At 40.5% G+C, this 5,843-nt stretch overlaps 1 long non-coding RNA gene across 1 annotated transcript; it reads right to left on the bottom strand.

Moving 5' to 3' along the window:
• Nucleotides 1-457: 457 nt before the first annotated feature.
• LOC136880869 (uncharacterized) lies at nucleotides 458-3,084 on the bottom strand. Its single transcript, XR_010860959.2, has 3 exons — nucleotides 2,990-3,084; nucleotides 655-810; nucleotides 458-572 (listed from the first exon to the last, which is right to left on the bottom strand). It is a non-coding gene; the product is annotated as an uncharacterized lncRNA (long non-coding RNA).
• Nucleotides 3,085-5,843: the final 2,759 nt, after the last annotated feature.

Raw genomic sequence — 5,843 nt, 5'->3', positions numbered from 1 at the left:
TACGTGTAATACAGCTCCATCCTCGCACACGGGAGTTGATTTTGAATAACTGTTGAGTAACTGAGGGATGCTGTATTTCTGTACATTGACTAATGTTAGACTTCGGGTAGGAAAGACAACATTCCAGTTGGCATCACGGTGAATACTGCAATGTATGTGGAACTTAGTTAAGTTGTGTAAAATGTACATAAAACAATGAGTGATCCAACTTAGAACGGTCTTTTATTGAATGTGATAGACCGTGGAATATTTAATACATACAACAAGGGAAAGATTGACTATTAATTCTACAGGATATTAATTACGATTTGAAACTGACGACCTGTGTTCTCTCTTTCAAATATTCAGAAAAGAATAGGACGCAAGAAATATGTGCTCTGAGAATTTCTTATGGATACTCCGTTAGACAACAAAGGAATTTCCGGGTAATTTGAATAATGATAACATTGTAACAAAGTTTAACAAAATAGAAAAGAATTTATTGTTTTTATAAAAATGTACACGTCAACATCAAAAAGAGAAAGCTGGTGAAGATGGCGCTACGCAGGAAGGAAAGAAGTAACCCCGGATACCTGCAACAAAAGAAATGTCCTCAGCACTTTTCTGTTATCTCAAGCGCTCATTGTGATATGGATGAGGGAAAAAGAGACTTACCTCTCAGCGTCTGAGGTAGTATCCGCCAAGGCCATAATTGTAGGCGTAGGGGGTAGCGTAGGCTCCGTAGGTTCCGTAGTAGGGGCTGGCGACGTATCCACCATAGCCCAAGTACTGGGCAGAGGCGATGGCGATCAGGGCCAGGACTACAAGGAGCTGAAACAAAACAGTGAGGATTTACTTGCGCTCACAGCACATCAATCTACTATTCTACTGACCAATTCATGTGAGATTGTTCATAATAAGTTCCTGTGGTTCAATGGTTTCAACTAAATCTATAATATCTAATTGTCAGGTTTTAAGTGAGCGATGTTACAATATGCAACATTACTGAACGAATGTTGGTGAGAAGAAGAGAAAATCTAGAAAAATCTGACAAACACTGAAATATAATTATCGTTCTTCTGTTAGAAGTATCAAGACAAGTTACTTGAGTGGAGACTTGGCCCCTAGTTAATGAAGAAAACCATGATGATTAATTCCCATACTCCTATAAACAGTAGACCATGTAAGACTCAGTTACGATACGCAACCTTTGTCTGCAGTATGATAAAATGTAGCTTAATAACTTAAGATATATCCAGAGGTCGTAATAGCCGAGTGGCATTACCACTGACTGTTCACCAAAGGGTGTTCGTGGATCGTGTTCTAGGTCAATGCATTTGATATTTTTGAAATAGGAAGTCTGGTCCCTAACGTTCAAACACTACGTACCACTGAAGCTCCTGTGGCTAAACTCGCGATATTAAAAGCCAGGTAAATCTTGCTTTCTTTTTCTATGAAATGTCTACTTTCCGCGATCACAGCTGCATGTAATAGGAGATTCAATGAGCACCTACTCTATATAATATCGTACCACAATGAAAGTTTAAAAGTGGAACGAGAACTGAAAAGTTGAGAACTCAGCATCGGGAGGCCAACTGAGTATAGGAGGTTCGATTCCTACCTCAGCCATTCTCGATGTAGTTTTCTGTGTTTCCCACTTCTTCTCCATGCAAATACCGGGATTGTACCTAACTTTAGACCACAGCCGCTTCCTTTCCTCTCCCTTCAAATATTACCATGTATTGGTCCTCCTCTCCAGTTGTATCCCAGGCCGAATGTCTCATGCTCCAGGACACTGCCCTGAAGGCGGCAGAGGTGGGATCCCTCGCTCATTCCGAGGGGAAACCAACCCTGGACGGTTAAACGGATGAACTGAATAAATATTGGCGAACATCTGTATGTTCTATTTCTCTACCATTAGATCGAAATATCAGATATGAGATGGTGACGGTGTAATTTAAAGTCTATTTTCTGTGTCTCAGAAGTCACCACGATCTGATGATGACGATCCATTCAGGTGTGGGTCTGGACTTTTTGGATTCAATTGTTCTACATTGCTTAACAAAATACGTACATATTTCGTTTTTGTTCTTTGATCAGCAGTGTCTGTTTGTGTGTGAGTAAGATGTGGTGAAAGTGAATCTGTAAGAAGCCGGATTTTTCTGCGATAGGGAGAACAGTTCCGCCAAGGTGTTAGGCAGCCTGTTAATCCCCTTTACGACTCCGACGACGCCCTTCTGAGCAATTGCTTCCGTGGAAATGCAGTTGTCCTCTTATCATACCACGACCGTAAGATGAAAAGGCATGAGAAGGGCTATTTCATTGAGAAGCCAACTTCAATCTCCCTATTTTAACTTCCTGTAGCACACATCCCAAGATGATACCCGACAAACCACCCAATGGCACGGAGAACAGTAAGTATGATAATCAGTACTTCTGAAGTGTGATAATGTTATTTTAAGAACGGCCCATAATGTAAGTGTCCTTATCTTCATCCAAAGGGTTGACACTTTATGGTCAGGAGGTGCGTGTTACTAGTGACTGCCTGATAGCAAGTGTGACTGTGCTGTCTGCACTGGATTTATCAAGTATCCCTCGGATGAATCAATAATAATTCGGGATCAAATGGATATGCCCTAAAATATTTCTAGAATTGTTTATCAGAGTAAATTTCCTTGAGAAAAATCTCACTACGGGTTTCTCATAAGGAACATTTTGCTCTTGTTCATTATTAAAGATAATATTCACGAGTGTTTTATTACTTGACTAGGACTCTACTGATCGTCCATGTTTGTGATGGTGTGTCACTTGAATAATAATGGAATTGTTAAATAATCACATGGAATGTCCGTATAATATGGTGAATGAGAAGGTAATGGTGTGGTAGCTATCTACTTCGGTATTCCCTATGGAATAATGGCTTATTATTCTGACTTAATTCTAACTTTTCTACCATGTTCTCCTTTTGTTAATGTTTGCAGCGTGTCTAATAAATGAATGTTTGACTTACGAGCTTGTACATGGTGATTGGTCGGCTGTCTGGACGGCAGAAGACTGATACTGAACGAGCGATACCGGGGCGTTTATATACTGCAAGCGTCCGTCCACAGCGAGAGAAAAAAGACCTGAGAAGCTGACCTTCCTTCATCTGGCAATGCGTTACGTAAGTTTATTTACTACACTAAACCACTCACGCATGGACTCCAAACAGCTTGCACGACTAGCGGCGTGGCTGGGGCCCACCCGCTCATTGTTGTAATCTATTATGATATGTTGGGTGCAGACGTTCCTTATGTCAATCGTTGGAGAGACAGTGAACAGGTGATGGTTGGTGATGACGAAGAGTACTCGTGTACTTTAAAACATCCATGTAAAATGTCAGAAATTATATTTACACAGCTAGCGTAACATCACAAAAATGTAAATGAAATGAAAATGAAAATGAAAATCCACAGCCTGTTTACAGTCATTTGACCCGGTCAGGAATGGAACGAATGAAGCCCCCATCTAGCGTCAAGGATAGGAATTGTGCCAGCTGTCGAAATCTGTCGCACCCCTTTGGGACAATGATTAATGGCTGACAGATGGAATAAAATTATAGTGGAGAGTGTTGCTGGAATGAAAGATGACAGAGAAAACCGGAGTACTCGGAGAGAAACCTGTCCCGCCTCCGCTTTGTCCAGTAAAAATCTCACATCGAACCACGGAACCCAGCGGTGAGACGCCGGTGCGCTGCCGCCTGAGACACGGAGGTTACATTACGCACATAAAGTAGATAGAATTATGTATGTAAATAGCTGTTAATTTAGTTAAGGAATCATAACAATAGTTCAACCATGACACAGAGTTGCAGCTCTTGGGGGACATTTGCAACCCTTGACATTAATAGCGTTGTGCTTGCTTATACCGTCGTGTTCTTGTCCCTCTGCGAGGCTAGTGCCCTTCTTTATCGCGGAAGTGATTTGACACACTATTTTCCCCCAATGAACTCACAACGAATTTATAACTTATTATTAGTTGTTGTTCACTGTTGACAACTGAATAAACGTGGGGCTAAGTCCGATGCCATTGAAATGAATTTATCAGTAATACCTTCTGATTAAAAGTATAACTACTCATGATGAAGGAGCCGGCTTCCATAACTTACTCTATGTCTTCATGGTTAATGTGAGAATAATCAGAAAAAGTAGCCCATTGTAGCTCATTTATGAAGATATAAAATCACAAAGATAAACATGTATAACCTTTCAATTTTTAATCTCAAGGAAGAGGCTCACCTTATTCACATGTGACAGAATATCACGATGGATATACTTGCAACGCCTTGCAGCACAAAATATATAACTTCTCTACGATAATTCTTTACAAATATTTCGAAATTCACAACTCTTACATCAAACTCATGAAGTTCTGTAAAGTTAATGAAATTTGATACAAGTGTTGAGGGAAAACCTTTCACTCAGTTTATAGAGCAGACGTTTAGGTTCTAGCTGATATTTCATGATATTCAAATGTTGTCTTGAGCTTTTGATTGGCATTATATTTTAAGGACACGTGGTTATGGTGGATATTAAAAGACTGCAGGAAAATTGGTCATTTGGCCAGCTGATTTGGAGGAGCTGGCTTAGAAATGAGCAAAAAAGACAAAGGTGATAAGAGTCAGTCTTGTAATATTTACTTCATTAATTAATATTTTTGAAGTGTATTCCTTTCTAGTTAGCTTCGTGCACTAATGTGGAGTCCTTGGGGATCAAACCTGGAAATTAACGCACCAGAAAGTCGTGGATCAAATGTTCCATTGGACGCAAACCATCCACTTTCGAGTACCAGTAGCAGTGATACTAGACCGAGTAGGAGATGTTCCGTGCTCGCGAGGGACATTCAGCCGAGTGTGGTTGTTCTGTGAAAAAGGAAAGGCGACTAATACTTTCAGCAAGCAAAGTAAACGGCTGGTATGTAACGCATACGAATGCGTTACGAAGAACAACTTAGACAAGGATCATGTGTAGGAGACAGCTAAAGTTTTGAAACTTCACTTGAAAACTATTAGGAAATCGTACATAGAGGTCCTATAACTCCGAAAAAGTGTGGTAATAATAGGTTTATTATTTAAAACATTATGATTTTTGCTGTGACCTGGTGAGACATGAGGTGTATAAATGATTTGCTAAAGGTAAGTCACCAACCGTACAGGAACTGTTGAACATTTAGGTCGTGTGTGTGGCTTTTCTTATGAAAGACACTACTCTGCGACAGCTGTTAATGAAACTTGGGTTTTATGTTCACATTCTGAGGAAGAGAACAGACTGTAAAGGAATCTCCTAGTAGTTTGGAGGTATAAATTCATAGACCGTCTCCGCAAGTTCCGTTCCGAGGGATGCAGTTTCCTATCTTGATGAAACTTGGTACGGCACTCGTGACATCGCGAAGAAAGGGTGGGATGATGAAACTTGTTATTGAATATTGAAGGCACCACCGTCGTGGTGCAAACATATTATTGTATTACAAGCTGGGGGCAAAGATGACTGAGAGCCGATAACAGCTCAAGTTTTGGAAAACCGGTTTAGGTCCTATCTTGTACAGAACCTACCGCCTGATCTAAAATGTGTGATCTTCATGGACAATGCAAGCTATCATTCGCGGCAGATGATTCGGTTTCCTTCCATGAACAGCGAAGTTAAGGAAATTATGTTTATGGAGTACAATAACATTCCCGTGCCAAAACGTACACCTAGGTTTATGCTGCAGGAAATCAAATCAGCCGTGAACCGTACGTTATGGGAGAGTTCGGAGTCTCCTGGGGACACGAAGTGTTGCGACTGTCTCCATATCACTGTATTTTAAACCCCACAGAAATTATCTGA

This window comes from Anabrus simplex, chromosome 1, assembly GCF_040414725.1.
Source record: "Anabrus simplex isolate iqAnaSimp1 chromosome 1, ASM4041472v1, whole genome shotgun sequence".
NCBI classification, from domain to species: Eukaryota; Metazoa; Arthropoda; class Insecta; order Orthoptera; family Tettigoniidae; genus Anabrus; species Anabrus simplex.
The sequence above is the reverse complement of the archived record's forward strand: the minus strand, read 5'-3'. Positions and strand labels throughout refer to the sequence as shown.